Source organism: Triticum aestivum, chromosome 6A, assembly GCF_018294505.1.
Source record: "Triticum aestivum cultivar Chinese Spring chromosome 6A, IWGSC CS RefSeq v2.1, whole genome shotgun sequence".
NCBI lineage: Eukaryota > Viridiplantae > Streptophyta > Magnoliopsida > Poales > Poaceae > Triticum > Triticum aestivum.
This window is the reverse complement of record NC_057809.1, coordinates 8,615,040-8,631,791: the sequence shown is the minus strand read 5'-3', so window position 1 is coordinate 8,631,791 and position 16,752 is coordinate 8,615,040. Positions and strand designations below refer to the sequence as shown.

Sequence of the window (16,752 nt, the reverse complement as noted above, 5' to 3'; positions counted from 1 at the left end):
TATCGATGAGCTAGCCATGTTCACTATGTTCATTCACTTCCGTGTTTGCCCTACATGATGCATCACCCAAATGAAAAGAACTTAAACACTTTCTCTCGGCTAGCTTCCCAAAGCAACCCCATCGTTTGTAATTTATAGAGGTGCATTATTGCCCATGTTTTATTAATGCATGCCGACCAATAATTTCTCAAAAGTTACAAAGATTGGTACTACTTTCTTGTACAACTTGTTTGGTTGGAGATAATTGAAGACAGAGAAATAGAGATTTAGACGTTCTGCGACACAAAGTCACTTCTTTGCGGAATATGATAATATATGAAGGATTATGCATGACATGCAATTGGGAGTATAGCTCCAGACAGTCCGGGTGTCCCCAAACCTTCCCGGTATGTGGGGAAGAAATGGGAGATAACCGGGAGACCCCATTGGAGGGGAGGACAAATGTGGCTCAGCAAATAAGGGCTCAAATTAGGCACTTTACCCTTGAAGATGCTCTTAGCTAATCCCTTGTATATTCTCACAACCAAACATGGGAAGAAACTTCTCTCTCAAATCCCCAAATACAATTGCCATTAGATACGAAATAGAGGATTTGGACTAAAATGACACATTCAATGCCTAATTTTTCTATAACTCATATTCTACTTCCTTATAGTTGCCAAACATGTTAGTTGACTTTCTATGATGCTTGAACAATAGTCCAACCATCCAGAGTGCATTCATTCGACGGATAAAAGCATAGGGTTGGCATTGGACGGATGAATTAGTTTTCATGATGCTAAGGAGGCACCTAATCCGCGGCTATGGCGGGAGCTCGTACACCTTGAAGTATGAGCGGAGGTCGGGCCACTCACAGAACTCCATTGCGATTGCCACCTTGCCATGCAGCTCGAATATGTGTTTGGGCCCTAGCTTGTGCATGTTCGGGATGCTCTCCTCGAGGTCAGATATGATGTGCACCATGGCGATCGTTGGAGGGTCGCTGTCTTCATTTACGCCGACCTCGTACATGAACAGCTTGGTGCACGAGATGCCATATAGGAACAGTTTGTGGTTGCGAGAGAGGCCATGGAGTTCGCCATCACAGAACGCGATGTCCACAAGATCCCCATATGCTTCTGTGCCACATCCTTGTGTGGTCCAGCCGGCCTCCGGGCTGCCAACCCTGCAGAGTGCGAGATTGCCCCATGTGGTGATCGCGGCGAGCATGCATCCGCCAGAGGAAGGGTCGTCGGAGAAGACGACCTTCTTGATGGCGGGCCGGGTGATTGTGGGTTTGAAACCGGCGTCGATTGTGTGCGGCCACGCCTACTCGACGGCACTCTGGTTCGCGGTGAGCGTCACCTCGATGCCAGAAGGAGTTCGCGATCAGGAGCTGCTGCCCATGGTCGTCGGACGCACACATGGCAGCGATCCAGCCACCATCATGGGACCCAACAAGGCGCGTGCCGGGTGTCACGGCCCACGGGAGCGGGACGCGCACGGCCCTGCCGTCCTCGGGGCTGTGCGCCCACGCTGCATCATGGTCGCCGGCGGACGGTGAGGGTAGCATCAGCAGCAGAGGCAGAGCAGGCAGCGGCGGGTGCCATGAAGCGACGGTGCACCATGACGTGCAGACAGCCGCGAAGCGCGAGCGGTCGTGCGCCGAGGAGCAGCAGCGGTAGACGGCCGCCAGGAGGTCGCCGGGAAGCTCCGACCACGGCCGCTCGACGCCCTTGCCGGCTGCCATCGATGGGTTCGTCGTGATCGTTTGTTATTGTAGTCGGCGCCTTGGCTGCCCCGTCGGAATCGCTATATATAGATACGGACGTCGGACGGTACGCGAGTAGAAGTAGAACTCGAGGTCATGACCGGACTAGAGTTAGGTTAGACACACGACCGGATTTGTTTGAGAGGCAGCCACGTACTCTTTTCGAACTCAGGCCACTAGCTACTACCTTGTTCAACATCTCTTGACTGAATCAAATATAGGGTACCGGTAGAACCTACTTTGCAAACACATAATAAAAGAGTCAATTACACCACCGGTACTTAAACTTGGCAAGAAAAGTCACTTTAGTGCCATGACTTGTGGCATACATTGAACCGGTGCCACAACTTGGCTAGGGCGTGCAAATACGGTGCAAATCTCGTTTGAATACGCATGCGGCGCCGATGAGGCGTGACAGCATGTCGTGGGGCCCATTGTCAGTGACCTCCCCCTGTAGAGTAGGCATGTGGGTGTTGTTTCTCACAAAAACAACCTTGGAATTTTATTTATTTGCACGAGAAAGCCCCTGACAGGTGCGAAACCCAGCTGTAGCACAAATTTTATATTGGAATGAAAAAATAACATAAATTAAGACGAAGACACAAACTGGCCATTTGGACCATCCAGTCGCTCGGCTAGCCACCCAATCGCTACACCATTTGACGGCTTGGTGGATACACATATCTTATATCTTTTGCTTAAACAACATAAATTAATAATTTTAGTAATTCTGAAAAATGTTGGCGTGGGGTTCGAACCTTCGATTGGGGCAAAATTTAAGACAAGCCGATCACTGCATCCACATTCATTTGGTCTCTACTTACAAGTTTGTAAATAGAATATTCATGTAGGCTATAAAAGGGTTCATGCTTGAATTGTTTTAATGTTGCTTTACAAGTTTTTATGTGTTTTGATAAAGTTTATGTGTGTTAAAAAAATAATTTCAATAAATACAAATATACGTATGGGAAAAATATATGAGCTAAATGTGTCACCTGCAGTACAATTATATATATTATTCATAACTAGGATTCACATATATTTTTACAATTTTAAAAATGAAAATAAAAACAAAACACATGTTAAAAATAGGCCATACTAACTGCAGTCCATTTTTCGCCCATGACCGCGGTCAGTTGTAGAAATAAAATGTAACAATCGTATGCAAAGAAAAAATGCCTGCCTTTGTTGGGGTGGCATGCCCGTCAAATTGTGTCCCGCAGGTCCCGTGTTCTAACCCTCATGTCCACGTCTTTTTGTTGGAATTAAAATTCTTAATTAAATTATGTTGTTAAAAGCAACGATATAATGATGGAGTATCCTTGTAGGACATGAAGTGTATCCTTGTGTGTTGGTTAGCTGCGTGGTTAGATTAGCGGGCGTTCGCGGCTCGATACCTCAAGTTTGCGATATTTTCAATCTAACATAATTTGTGGTTTTGGCTGACAATGGGTCCCGCACATATAGGGTTTTTTATGCGGAAATAAAATAAAATTCGAGGCTGTTCTAGCAAAATTTACACGCCACACGCCTGGTCTACTGCCGGTCACTGACAATGAGCCCCCACGCCATGCTGTCATGCTTCATCAGCGTCGCATGCATATATAAATGAGTTTTGCACCGTATTTGTACAACGAGCCAAGTTATGGCACCAATTTAATGTATGCCGCAAGTTTTGATACTAGAGTAATTTTTTTCACTAAGTTTAAGCTTCGGTGGTGTAATTGACTCGTAATAAAACCCCCTATGTTTGTAACGCTCCTCCTGATGGATAGAGCGAAGATCAGCACAATACTGCTCATTGTTTTTCCTGCAAAGGTTAGAGCATCAACACGCGAGCTCGCGAAGCCCCAATTATTGTAACGCTCCTCCTGATGGATAAAGCGAAGATCAACACAATACTGCTCATTGTTTTCCCTGCAAAGGTTAGAGCATCAACACCCGAGCTCGCGAAGCCCCAATTATTGTAACTAGATGACCAGTTGCGCCAAATGGCGCAAAGACCTGTTTAAAACCATGTTTGTGTTGAAAATATTTGCATTTTTTCAATAACCGTATATTTGAGTACATTTTGTAAGAACTTATACCCTATATACAAAGAAAATTAAATGCAAATATTTTCTTAAGGTAATAATGCCACAAATTAGATCACTGGTAGGTCAAGATAGTTGAGCCTACAATTAGAAACACCGAGTAGCTGTAAACTTGCATTAAAAAAAGAGTAAACACAAGTGACACGATAAAATGTATTTAATACATGAACTCGTGAACATTACCTGGGGCGGTGAAGTTAGGATCTTTCGTCATGTGACGAGTGGTGTCAGGTGCTTCAGATCTATGCAAGAGTTCAACAACGATGACTACATCTCCAAGGCATTGGTCCTTAGGGGCACGTGCACGAAACTTTTTGACTATCATCGACCAGGTCAAGCTGGCTCCGATAGGGAAGTGGCGACAGCGGCGCATCAACAACATAGTGTATGCAGTGGTTTTGGAATCTCAATGTATTTTTTTATTATGTTTTATATGCTTTGTATTTCCAGTGAACATTGATGATAGATCTAAATCATTTTCGGAAAAACAATTGAGGGGTAAGATTTTGACCAGTCGTCACACTTGTTTCTGTGAATAAAACCTTCCCGATAATATAGACCCTTAAAAAAGAAAAACTACCTAACAATAGATTTTTTTTTGAGGGATTTCCCTGGCAATAGATTTTTTGTGTAGAAAACCCTGGCAATAGATGGTTGGGACCTGGGAGCACTCAGAAATGTATTTTCCTGGTGGGCCACATCGTTCACGGGTGGATGGGTGGACCTGTGGGCCACAACATTCACAGAAAGCAATAGCAGCGTGTCTGGTGTGTGAAGCCTCCCGCTGGTCCAAACCACGCGTGTCTGGTGTGTGTGGGTTTGCCTGTGCGCGTGTCCTCCCACCGGTTAGCCACTCAGCGCAGCTCTGGACAGAGCAGATTGGTGATTTGGGTGGTGCTGGGTACGCCTCGGCTCCTTGCAGTGGTTGTAGGATTGCCGTCGTCGTGATGTTCCGGCTATCAGTGCTGCTTCCCACGACTGCTTCTTGGGGCGCTGCTTCCCCGTCCATACGATCTGCGCCACTGATGTTCAGGTCATCCGTCTCTCCCTTCCGTCTGCTCGATTTGCTGCTCTTCCCTGATCTGGTTTGTATTGTTTCATCTGGTATTGGATTTGTTGTTTGCTATCTTGGGCTGGGTTCAGTATGGTGTTTCTCGAGCAACGAAGTCATTGGATTGGGCTCTGGTTTTTGTAGATGACCCGTTGCGCCCATGGCGCAAAGGCCGAGAGCAAGCCAACCATTGAAAGAGTGTGTATCAAAATATGTAGATACAGAAGAAAACATATGAAAATAAGTACAAATTGATGATAGATAGATGGTTGCTGATGATACATGTTTTCTAAGAAGCTTACGAACGACCATTTACAATGTTATGAGTAAGGCATGTAGATAGGCGGAGCTACGCTAGACAGATGTATTGCTGGATGTTTAGAACGATTTCTTTGAGGCAGGTCTTCATAGCTGATGTTCTTCATTGCCTGCATTGCTCAGAGCAAAAATTCATTCGTTATCATCGTCCAGACTCCAATAATACTTGTTTGTTTTCTGTATAACGGCTTCTAATTTTAAACTTATATCATTAAGACGATCAAAAACATATCTTATCTGTGAGAAAATATGTTTCAGATTGTTGGCTTTGGGTGTTGATCTTGTTGTGAAGTTTGTATCTATTATGCGGTAAAGTTCCTTCACTTCACCATCATGTGTCTATGTTGCTTGATTCAAGACTTTTAGAATATCTACTTCCCGTGCTCTCGCTCTTTTCTCCATGACTCTAGATGGCCCGTTGCGTCCATGGCGCAAAAAGCTAGAGGTAGCCGAGTATTCAAACAATACATATGAGATTGATTCAGGACCAACTCCAGGCGAAAGCGACGTGTGTTTGCATGTGCATCAACAGAGCATCCAGAAGCAGCATTGTTAGATTCTAACCCAAGCATCCAACATGATTGAATAGAAGGTCGAGTCAACTAAAACAAATTTTAATAAAAGCTAACATAACAAAATCAGGAAAGGCTAAAAAATGGCATAAAGCTATTTATAGAACAACACTTTTCACCAAGACCATTTTTTAAAACCTGTTCATAACATGAATTGCATGGTTCAACAACTCGATAAATGTCGAGCTGCTTTTTTTGTAACCTTGTTCATCAATCAGATTTATGAATCTTAGTGTAAAGTGAAATTTGGACAATAAGGCACATCCATTTGGACAACAACGTTAAACATAACAGTGTGAAAAGTAACAAAGCAAGGACAAATTCTTCTGATCTTATTAGGATGGAAGAGCTATCATAAATAAGTGCAGTTCATTACATTAGAACCTTTCTCTGGATGTGTTCTCATCATAAAAACATTTGAAATAATAAGATCTATGGATACTGCATATATACTGAAATTTCATAGTTATATTATATAAGTAGATATTCTAAAAATTTAGAGCATGGTAACCCTGAGAAGCTTATGAAGGAGTAAAGGAGGAAGAGATATTCCAGCCAATTTCATTTGTTTTTATTTTCTTCCAGTCCTTTGCCACTTAGTAGTGGGCCTTCCAGGTCAGGACAAAATCGCCTTATCACCATCTCGCAGGGACACGCCACACGCGCCCGTGAACCCATGCTCCTTCACCTTATCTCTTACTCCAGCCCACTGCCCTCACTTCATTTCCTCTTCTCTGGATCCCCTTCCTCGTCTAGCTCACTAGGGGTGCAGGTCGCAGTTGCAACACCAGCCGCAGGAATCGGCGGGATACGCTAGCCCTCAGTCCGGATCGACGTCGATGCCTCCGGCTCCGACATGCACGCCCGCTGGACACCGCCGTGAACCACCTTGTTTCCCGGTGCGTTCTTGCTTCTAGGTAGTTCCCCTAGCTCAATTGTTACTCCTGACATTCCTTTAATGGTGATTCTGGGCACCGACATGCAGCAGCCTCTTGGACCGAGGCTGTCTTCGTCGGTTCCGTCGCCCGCCACTGCGGCACCGCGGTCATCCTCCTCACCGAACAGCTCCAGGGACCATGACGGGCTCCGTGTTGTCCGCATCTCCTCTGGACCATGGACTCGAAGCCGCGGGTCCCTCCTACTTCTTCCCTGACGTTGACTTCCATTGTCGCTGTCCGGAGCTCGTTGCTCTGCTCCATCCAACCTTGCCACTTACAGCATGGTGAGAAATCGCCTCTGCATGTTGTTGGATGCGTGCTGCTGATGTTGTTTGCTGTTTGCTGCCACTGGCTGCTTTGCTCCTGTCCCTTCTTTGCTGTTGGCTGCTTTGCTCCTGTCCCTTGTTTGCTGTTGGCTGCTTTGCTCCGGCCCCTTCTTTGCTGCTGGCTTCTTGTTGCTTGCTGTTGATGCTTGATAGATCATAGAAAGAGAGATTGATTTGCTATGAAAAAACATGGTCATATTCAACATTGTTTAATTTGCTCGTCACACTATCAGACAAAGGCTAGACTTGCCTGTGTATAAAAGTTTTCCTTTTAACATTTGATTTATCAGGAAAATCACATAAAAAATGCTCAACCCGTTGACTTGCAATATGTATACAGACTCGTAAAGTATTTTCAGCATTGATCATCACCAGTTTAGAAAGACAAAGTAGCAGATAAAACTAACAGCGATTCGAAAAAAATAGATAAAACAAACAGCGAACCTTTGAAGCAGAAAGTATGTAAATAAGCTATAAAGTACGAAAGCAGCAGCTCCACTCCAGCATGATTAGTTAGATAGTACGTAGATAGATATTTCTGTGAGTACCTTGGTGATTGCAGATCTGCCAGAGATTATATGCACAGTTAAAAAATCTGATTGCAGCTAATATGAGAGTGCATCATCTGGATACATGCACGATATCACCAAACTATCCATCACTGAGAGCACACATATACATACATAATATTAGATGAGAATAAATTGGCCTTCATTAAAGAAGCCGGAGAATACAGCCCGCTTAATTAGTAAAAAATAGAAGAGATGAGAATGAAACTATAAACCAAATAGTATGAAAGAGCTTGATTGTTAATACTCAAAAGAACATCTATGTTTTTACTTTTTTTCATCTATGAAGAACTGATATAGCATTATCAGTTGAAAAACTTATTAAAAAACACATTCTAAACAAGGTGTGATGCATGATTTGTCAACTCGTAGTACACAGGGTATCAGTGTAAGATCTCAGAGTTGAACTTGTAAAATCCATAACAAAATCATTCTATTTTGGTTTGGAGTAGTACTAAGCTTATATATGTTGGTTGCTCCTGGGTCCCCTTTCTCGTACTACTCCATATCCCCTTTCTAAGGAATAGACATATATATGCTTATTTAGTACTGTTGCTTAAAAATAAAGGAAGATGCACTTTAACAAAATGTCTTTAAATCTTTCAAAATTCATAACTTGCATTCTAGGACTCTAAGAAAATGTTATTCCCAATTTCAGTAACTTCATTTTCAACTTTCTAGATGACATCACATACAATTCATGCACTGTACACATTCTGGAAATTCATGAATATTGATTTTCCTCCGTTTGGTTCTTTTCCAGGGTTTCTTAATCGTTTAAATAGAGTCCGGCAATGAGGGGTATTATGAGTTCGATCCACAGCTTCATCAGGACGCTGACCAGGAAGGCAAGCATCATGAATTCCCTATCTTATGTTTTACTTATGTTGAAGGATTATACTATCTTGTTGCCCATGTTGGTTACCATGTCGTACCTTTCTTTGCAATATCCACATTTAGGACATGGGTAGGAGTTGCTTGCTGTTCATGATCAGCGGGTTGTGACATATATTAATTCCGGCAATTTGTAGTCATCTTAAAATAGTACAGTTATGATATCTTCAGACCAGAAAATGCCAAACGGAGACCGAGCTCCATGGAGGCCTTTATTCAATAACTTCAAAATTCAAACTTTTCAGTTTCAAAAAATTCTGAAAATAAACACACATATACCTAGATACATAATGTACATGTGTGCAAATTATCAGGTCAAAACACATTAAAATGTGAGCTACACAAAAAAGAAAATTCTGGTGCTTTTTAGCATGTATACTGTTCATCTTCAAAGTCTATGATTTTTCTTTGTGCAGCTTGCAATTCAAGCTATTTCATAGTGAAATTTTTCGCACATACACTTAACATCCTTGCATACATGTGCATGTTTTCAGAATTTTTTTAAACTGAAATTTATGAATTTGAATTTTCCAAAATAAAGGGCTCCATGGAGCTCGGCCTCCAAAATGCCCTACTCCTTCAGACCTTATTAACAAAATTCAAACTAAAAGATAAGCACCTCAACAGCTATGTTTCAGAATAGCAGCTCAAGCACAAGCAACATTGAGAAAGATCTTGAGGGTACTAAACTTGTTAACAACCATTTTGTTCTTCAGATAAATGTAAATAGATTCAGACCTTCAAGAACAAAAGATGTCGATGCATCTCTGGATCCAATAATGCAAATCATTGGAGAAGTTAAGACCTTACTGAGTGACTGGTAGTGAAAATACGATGCAGCGAAAAATAGATGCACATATATTATTCCTATTCTACAACAGAGAAAAATAAAACAACCAACCGAAGGGACATATAACTCTTTGTGTGTTGGTTGGAGGCTATACTACTAATTTCTGATGAGTGAGAACTCGTGACAAAAGAAATTTAATATTATCATTGCTATAAATGCAGATGAAATAAAGGTCCACATTCAGTATGATTTTCTTAATTTCTTTTCAGAAATTTAACAAGGAAAGCCATAGAAATTGGAAAACACGTCAAACCACATTTTTTACCTGTGAGCTTGTCAATTAAGTTCATTTGTGGCACCGTCCTTCCAAATCTCACCTTGGCCACTTGCCTCATCAGTGACCATGGATACTTATTGAACGTAACGAGCAATCCATGTTAACATGTGATATAAATGGGGGGGTGGGGGGGGGGGCAGGTAGGTTCGTACCATTGATAATGTGTTTCCCATCGGCTAAAGTGATCCTCTTCCGTGCATATTTAGGTGATGAACAAAGATGGTTTAAAAGGATAAATCAGTAGGAGAAATAAAGTAATAAACAATATTCTTTTTCTTTGTGTAAATTTACCTTCTTTGTTGATTTCCCTACGATATATGGTTCGTGAAATCATTTGTTTCTTTGCGTCCTTACATCGATTAGCACTAACATGGACAATGTCAGATTCCACCTCCTTTTCTTTGATAACAAATAGAGTGTTAGATTGCAAACAGAGCAGAAAATAAAAGACCTAGTGGACCTGAGAGCATAAGATTATTTCTATTGGATGATTAATTAACTTGCATGCATCGACGAGGAACAAGAACAGCCAGTCAATTAACCGCGTGCATTAGTGAGCAACCGAACAAAAAGAATAGTGGTATAAGGAAGAAAAGAAAAGACCTACCAAACAGGAAAACCACATCTTAAATTTATTAGATAGCTAATTAACTTGCATGCATCAGTGGACAACAAAATAGCTAATGAACCTGAAAAGGAACCTGCCCTACCCGACCCTGAAACCAGAGGTTAATTTTACTGGATAGTTAATTAACTTGCATGCACGAGTGAGCAACAAAACAATTAACTGACCTGACAATGGGCTTTTATGTAGCAATGAGCAATAGTACGACTAAGCAACAGATAGAAGACCTATTGGACCCTGGAATAATAATGCTTTCAGATAAAATAAACAATCCAATCTGTCATGACCAAAATTCAGTATAATTTAAGTAGTAAAAGTAAGCCACTAAGTAGCAGATGTCAAACGAGTTGACAATCAATCTGCGCATCCTGGACAATGCTGGTGAGGATAGTGATCATGAAGAGATACAAAATTTTGTAGCAGAGCATGAGGCGGCCTCAAGCGATAGCTTGACGTATGCCCACACCTAGAGATTTTTTTTCAAATGGTAGAACCAAGGCCTCCTCCAACTCATTAAAAACCATATGATAAGTAATTCAGATGCAATGAAATCTTAATAACTGAACTGAATCCCTTTGACTGTGGTACATACTCGATATGTGCCTTTGCATCTTGTCAGATTTTGGCCTGCGCCTTTGTGATGCACTCGACACAATCGGAAGACCACTTGTGATGTAGACGGAGCATGCGAAACCTTAGAAAAGTTCCTACAAGCAAAAACAGAGATCAAATTCTTCCCTTCATTCATTTTCCCCAAAGTGGGTCTAAGCTGGTAAGCAAATTCAAACTCCGGTAGACTATCAATTTGAAAATAATTCATCATGGGCAGCTCTCACTTTAACATATATAGATCAAGCTTCAATACAGTTTTGATTTGCAAAACATAGAGAGTATGCTTTACTGTTCTCCTAATTTTACTTTAGAGACCATCCAACGAACAAGCCATGTAATAGATTATTTAAAATGAACTAAAGGTTGCAAAATCATTTAAAGGACAATTAGGCCTGCAATAAATTCCCCATTGCAATATTCTAGTGCAAGAAAATAGATGGTTCAAGAAGTTGTACAAACATGATAGAATAAACCATAACATCAGAACTAAAATGCGGGAACAAAGGCGGCTGTGTGAGAAATAGGATTCACCTTTTTCTTTATCAAACTCTTCCACAATATTCTTTCTCTTCTGTTCTGTCTAAAATATGGAAAACCATAAATTGAGAAATTGGAATCCCCATAGGATGATTCTAGTGCAAGAAATAGACTGTTCAAGGAAGTTGAATACAAACATATGGATACAGTAAACCATAAGATCAAAACTAAAATGTGGGGACAAACATGGCTGTGTGAGAAAGAGGATTCACCTTGTTCTTCTTTTCTATCTCAGATCTGTAAAATTATAAATTAAGAAACTGAATCGGAATCATCATACAACTGAGGTAAAAACTGGGGGAGGAAGATGGGGAGGCTGCAGATGGGCAACCTAGATTGGTGACGATGTGGGAAGTGATGGCCAGCGTGACGCAAGCACCGCCTAGAGCCCTGGCTGCGCTGCTCCCTCCCCCCATCGTCGTCCTGCTGTGCTCCTCCATGCCCATCATGAACACCATATCCCCCTGCTCTCACATGGCGGTGACCTGCGCCGGATCTGGAACAACAACTCGAGCCCTGGCTGCGCTGCTCCCTCGCCAGATCTGGAACAACAACTCGAGCCCTGGCTGCGCTGCTCCCTCGCCCCATCGTCGTCCTGCTGTGCTCCTCCATGCCCATCATGAACACCATATCCCCCTGCTCTCACATGGCGGCGACCTGCGCCGGATCTGGAACAACAACTCCCAGCAGAGAAGAAAGAACGTGGGGGTGTTGTCCTGCGGGAAGAGAGATATGAGAGGTGGCAGCGACCATGCCTTGGGATTTCGAGAGCGGGGGAGGAGAGGGGCGAGGGAGAAGAAGAGGCGCGGTGGTGGTGGAGAGCATTGGAGGAGGGAACGCGGGGCTCGAGGACGGAGGGACTGGTGGCTCGAGGGAGGAGGGGGTGCGGGGCTTGAGAACGGAAAGGATTGGCTAGGTTTTCACCGCACACCTCGCTGGTTGCATATTTCTGGTACGTAGAATCACACGCAAACCCACCTGATTGCATGGACCCTACATTTAACCAGTCCCACCAGTCATTCTCTCGTGGAGCTGCTGCAAATGTGCAAAACAACCAACGGTTGACTAAATGCCACCAAGTAAAATCGCACTACAGTGAAAAGATCGAACGGGCCAGAAGCATTAGCGCTCGCAAGTGCTCTCGCTAGGCGGGTACCCTAGCGGGGTTTATATGTTAGATGCTCCTCCTGAACCGAGTCTATCCGGCATGAATCCATATGCCCGGCCGAAGACGGAGTCGGTCCGGCGTGAATCCATTGCGTCGGTGCAACCGGTGATCGGATCCACCGGTGTTGGTCAATCGATGCTTGATTGACAAGGAGGTTAAAACCTCTCGGCCTCTGCATCAATCGATGCATGCGGGCATCTTTATTTATTATTCCATTGAGGTCTAACAAGCACATATGATCAGTCGATGCTTGATTGACAAGGAGGTTAAAACCCCTCAGTTTCTGCATCAATCGATGCATGCGGCCATCTTTATTTATTATTCCATCAAGGTGTAACAAACACATACATCAAGCCACCAGAAGCCATCACTCACACCTATAAAACTCGATAAATGGAGTGCTCTCATTCCCCATATCTAAACTGGTATCGTCGCTGATCCATCCATATAACGTATCAGAACGAGCAGCCGGTGCAGCAGACCTAAAGCGTACACCATATGCACACATATTAGACGCCGCCATCATCATCCGACCGCTGACCCATCTTTATGAAAGATATCCGCATCATCCTTGGCAGTCCGTCCATCCGTCGACGCCATCACGACGCCCAACGACGCCACCACCCTACGCTCGTCCATCCCCATGCGAAGTTTCTGGAAGATCTGTCGTGCGTAGCACCTGCCGACCAGGCATGACACAACGTGCACCTGTCGGCTAGGCATGACTTGACATCTCTACCGAAGCTCCGTGCATGACGAAGCTGCTCCACCTTCTGCCTCTGTCTTCCAGTGCTGCTCCACAAATGATACTCCGAAGAGAGAAACGACACCTCAGTACCGCCATCATCCGATCTAGAAGACCAGATCCTAGGGTTTCCCCAGAGCAGCATGAGTGGGTTGACAGTCGTTGCACGACGATGCCTTCATCGAGGTAACGACACATAATACCGCCATTGCCTGCCATCGGCTCAGTTTTCATCGGCAACTGCCTTTTCGACTCACAGCCGGAACTAAATGACGGATCTTGAGATCTGATCATCCAGCCTCAGGCCGACCACCTTCGACGGAGGACATGGCCACCACCGTCGGCTACACCGGCCAGATTAGATCTGACCGAAGGTGCCGCCAAGCAGCCCAGCAGGCCCTCCACGCGCCGCCAACCCGAAGCCGGATGACACGCCTACGTAGCATAAGTCGCGGCCGCCTGAACCAGGCAAGCCGCCGCCCACCGTAGTGAGAGGGCTAGCCACCGCCGCAGCCGGATCTGCCGTGCCTCCGCATGCGCAAGGGCTCCGCACCACCCGTGAGACACGGGAGAGAGGAAGATCCCCGCCACCGCCGTCGGCCCCCAGGCGCATCCCGATGGCGTCCTCTGACGGCGACGGGGTAAGGGAAGGTGGATTCAGCCCCGACGGCGGCTAGGGCTGGGGAACCGCCTGAGTCTCCCAAGCGGGAGCGACGCGGGGTCGAGTGAAATCTTAAAATTCGGTATGGGCTACTAAAAAACCTGCCATTAATGGAAGCCATTCCCATTCGAGCTACTAAAGAAAACCTGACATTCGTCCCTCCTCAGCCATCCTTTGAGAGTCTGGACGAACAATATTTTAGTAGGTGCGGCCCGGGCCGGGCCCATAGTTGTGCCAACTGTGTGCAGCCCGCACAGGGCCCACAAATTTGGAGGCCCCAAATTTTATATATTCCTATTTATATATTTTTCCTGGGGTAGGCGTTGGGAGCGCATGGAGCTGGGCCGCTGCCCGCAGGCGCGTGACTCCCTCGAGCGCCCCAGGCCACTGCTTGATTCCTCGATGGCTCTCGATGCCAGCCGCCAGCCCCAGGCTCAGCTGACCTGCTCGATCTCCCTAAAAAAACTGATCTGCTCGATCGGAAACCGAACGGCGGTTCAGTTTGCTTGATACTCCATCCGTTCCTAAATACTTGTCTTTTTCGACATTTCAATAAGTGACTACATACAGAGCAAAATGAGTGAATCTACACTCTAAAACATGTCTACATACATCCGTATGTAGTAGTCATTCAAAATGTCTAAAAAGACAAATATTTAGGAACGGAGGGAGTAGATCGCATCCAGACTCCATAGGCGGGCGACACGGCGCATCCTCCTGGCTCCTGCCATCACATGCAGAGGAAGGATGAGGAGACGTATAGTATGACAGTTTTGGCATTGCAAATTTTGTAAAATCCTCATTGGTTCGGAAAGTATCCTTTTGAGCTCGAGCTCTTTTTTTTTTTTTTTTTGCAATAAGCTGGAGCACATTTGAGCCTGGATGAACAGTAAATTCGTGAAAAAAATCAGAAAAAATCAAAAAAATCTGAATTTTCTTGTGGTATACTTTGACAAATGTTCCAAGTGTCTGTAAATTTTCATCATGAGATCACATTCGTGGAAGGTGTGGTAAAAAAAATCAGTGTTCCAAAATGCTTTGAAAGTAGCATTTTCAGAACTTCGTTTTTGTTTTTTTGTCACGCATTCCTCGAATGTGATCTCATGATGAAAATTTGCTAGCACTTAGAAATTTTGTCAAAGTTCATCATAAAAAAAATTCAGAATTTTTTGATTTTTTGTTTCATTTTACTGTTCGTGCGGGCTCATTTGAGCCTGAGCTCAAATACTCCACGTCCCATTGGTTCACAACTTTGCATTCATCGATTATTCCTCTCGAGATCTCGGGTTCATAGAGAGTCAGAGAGGAATACCGCTGGCTTGTACTCCAAATCTACTCATATTTTCCTAATTCCTATTTCCTTATTAACTTTTCGCAGAGATCATTAGAGTGATTGATTACAAGGAGAAGATTGATTATGAGGAATCATTGAAGATTTCATTTCACAGAATACTAATAGAATGAGGTTTCTCAAATAAATATCATGCAACCGGAAGTTGAATAGGTATGATTATTTATATACATACATTATAATTTCTCAATAGTTCATTTTTTCTAGCCAGATAGGGCCCCATTTTTTTTGTTTCGCGCAGGGCCCCGGATTTTGCCAGCTCGGCCCTAGGTGCCTCCAAACTATTTGTCTTCTTCACCTACAAATCAACCCATGATAACTGCCAAGATGAGGCCCTCCTGCCAAAGTCGAGATGGCCGCTCAATCCGACGTTGATACCCCCAGCAAATGACTAACAACTTGCGGTTAATGGGTTTAATGAGAGGGGTCTGGACAAAAAGAACATGTAATTCGCTAGCCCACAGAACCTTCGATGGTCATCGTACTAATTGACCGGTGGGCCAATGAAGTCAGCTATGTAATCACAGTGCGCATTCGTTTTCAGATCCTAATCCAAGCTAGTTGGCTCCAGTATGCATGAAGAGATCGAAAGGCCATGCGAAGGATCAGTGAGGTAGCTATGTTCAGGTTCACTCATGCTTGTGATGCCTGATGCATCACTCAAAGAAATATATAGTTGTTCTCTGGTAGCTTCTCAGAGCAACCCATCATTTTGTAATTTATAGAGCTGCACTATTTCCTGTGTTTCATTAAGTCACACACACCTACCAATAATTTATCAAAGAAGTCACGAGGATTTGATGCTTTCCCATGTTTCATTAACTTGTTTGCTTGGAGGTGATTAGAGCAAGGGATTGAAAATTTAGACATTTCAAGATATAAATTCACTAATTCATAAGTCATTAAGGTACGCCTTAGATGTTGGTTGCCTCTCATTCTTACTCAGCTAGCGCCAACATGGATGGGGAGATAATTAAAAAGGCATTGCCAGCGCATGGCCAAGTTGACAATGTTCTATTTCGCACTATGCCTGCCATGCATGATGCATCACTAAAACAACTCCCATAGTTGCTATTCGCTAGGTTCTCATAGAAAATCCATCATTTGTTACTTAAAGAGCTACACTATTGCTAGTGTTTTGTTAATGCACGCTGACCAATGAAGATTTGGCACATCCCATTATAGCTTGTTTGGTTTGAGGGAATTAAATTTCCAGGGCCTATAGGTGTCAATACTGCATTCTTCCAGTTCTGACTTGAATTTTATTTTGCTTTACATACTGTCATACCTGTCATGTCTTGATCGGCCTCTCTAACTCATCCCCAATAAAAGGCGTTAGAGGAGGATAAATTCACATTTTCTCCTCTAAAGTGCACCTAACAGAACTCTTATAACGGTTAGTGGAGAATATTCTT

At 43.7% G+C, this 16,752-nt stretch overlaps 4 long non-coding RNA genes across 4 annotated transcripts; 2 read left to right on the top strand and 2 right to left on the bottom strand.

The window, feature by feature from the left end:
• Window positions 1-6,144: 6,144 nt before the first annotated feature.
• LOC123131620 (uncharacterized) lies at window positions 6,145-8,465 on the top strand. The gene is made up of 3 exons (XR_006464221.1): window positions 6,145-6,683; window positions 6,770-7,006; window positions 8,381-8,465. It is a non-coding gene; the product is annotated as an uncharacterized lncRNA (long non-coding RNA).
• Window positions 8,466-9,065: 600 nt separating this feature from the next.
• Window positions 9,066-10,037, bottom strand: LOC123131623 (uncharacterized). The gene is made up of 3 exons (XR_006464224.1): window positions 9,930-10,037; window positions 9,791-9,827; window positions 9,066-9,711 (listed from the first exon to the last, which is right to left on the bottom strand). It is a non-coding gene; the product is annotated as an uncharacterized lncRNA (long non-coding RNA).
• Window positions 10,038-10,713: 676 nt separating this feature from the next.
• LOC123131622 (uncharacterized) lies at window positions 10,714-12,933 on the bottom strand. The gene is made up of 3 exons (XR_006464223.1): window positions 11,744-12,933; window positions 11,407-11,649; window positions 10,714-10,970 (listed from the first exon to the last, which is right to left on the bottom strand). It is a non-coding gene; the product is annotated as an uncharacterized lncRNA (long non-coding RNA).
• Window positions 12,934-15,362: 2,429 nt separating this feature from the next.
• On the top strand, window positions 15,363-16,144 carry LOC123131621 (uncharacterized). Its single transcript, XR_006464222.1, has 2 exons — window positions 15,363-15,490; window positions 15,579-16,144. It is a non-coding gene; the product is annotated as an uncharacterized lncRNA (long non-coding RNA).
• Window positions 16,145-16,752: the final 608 nt, after the last annotated feature.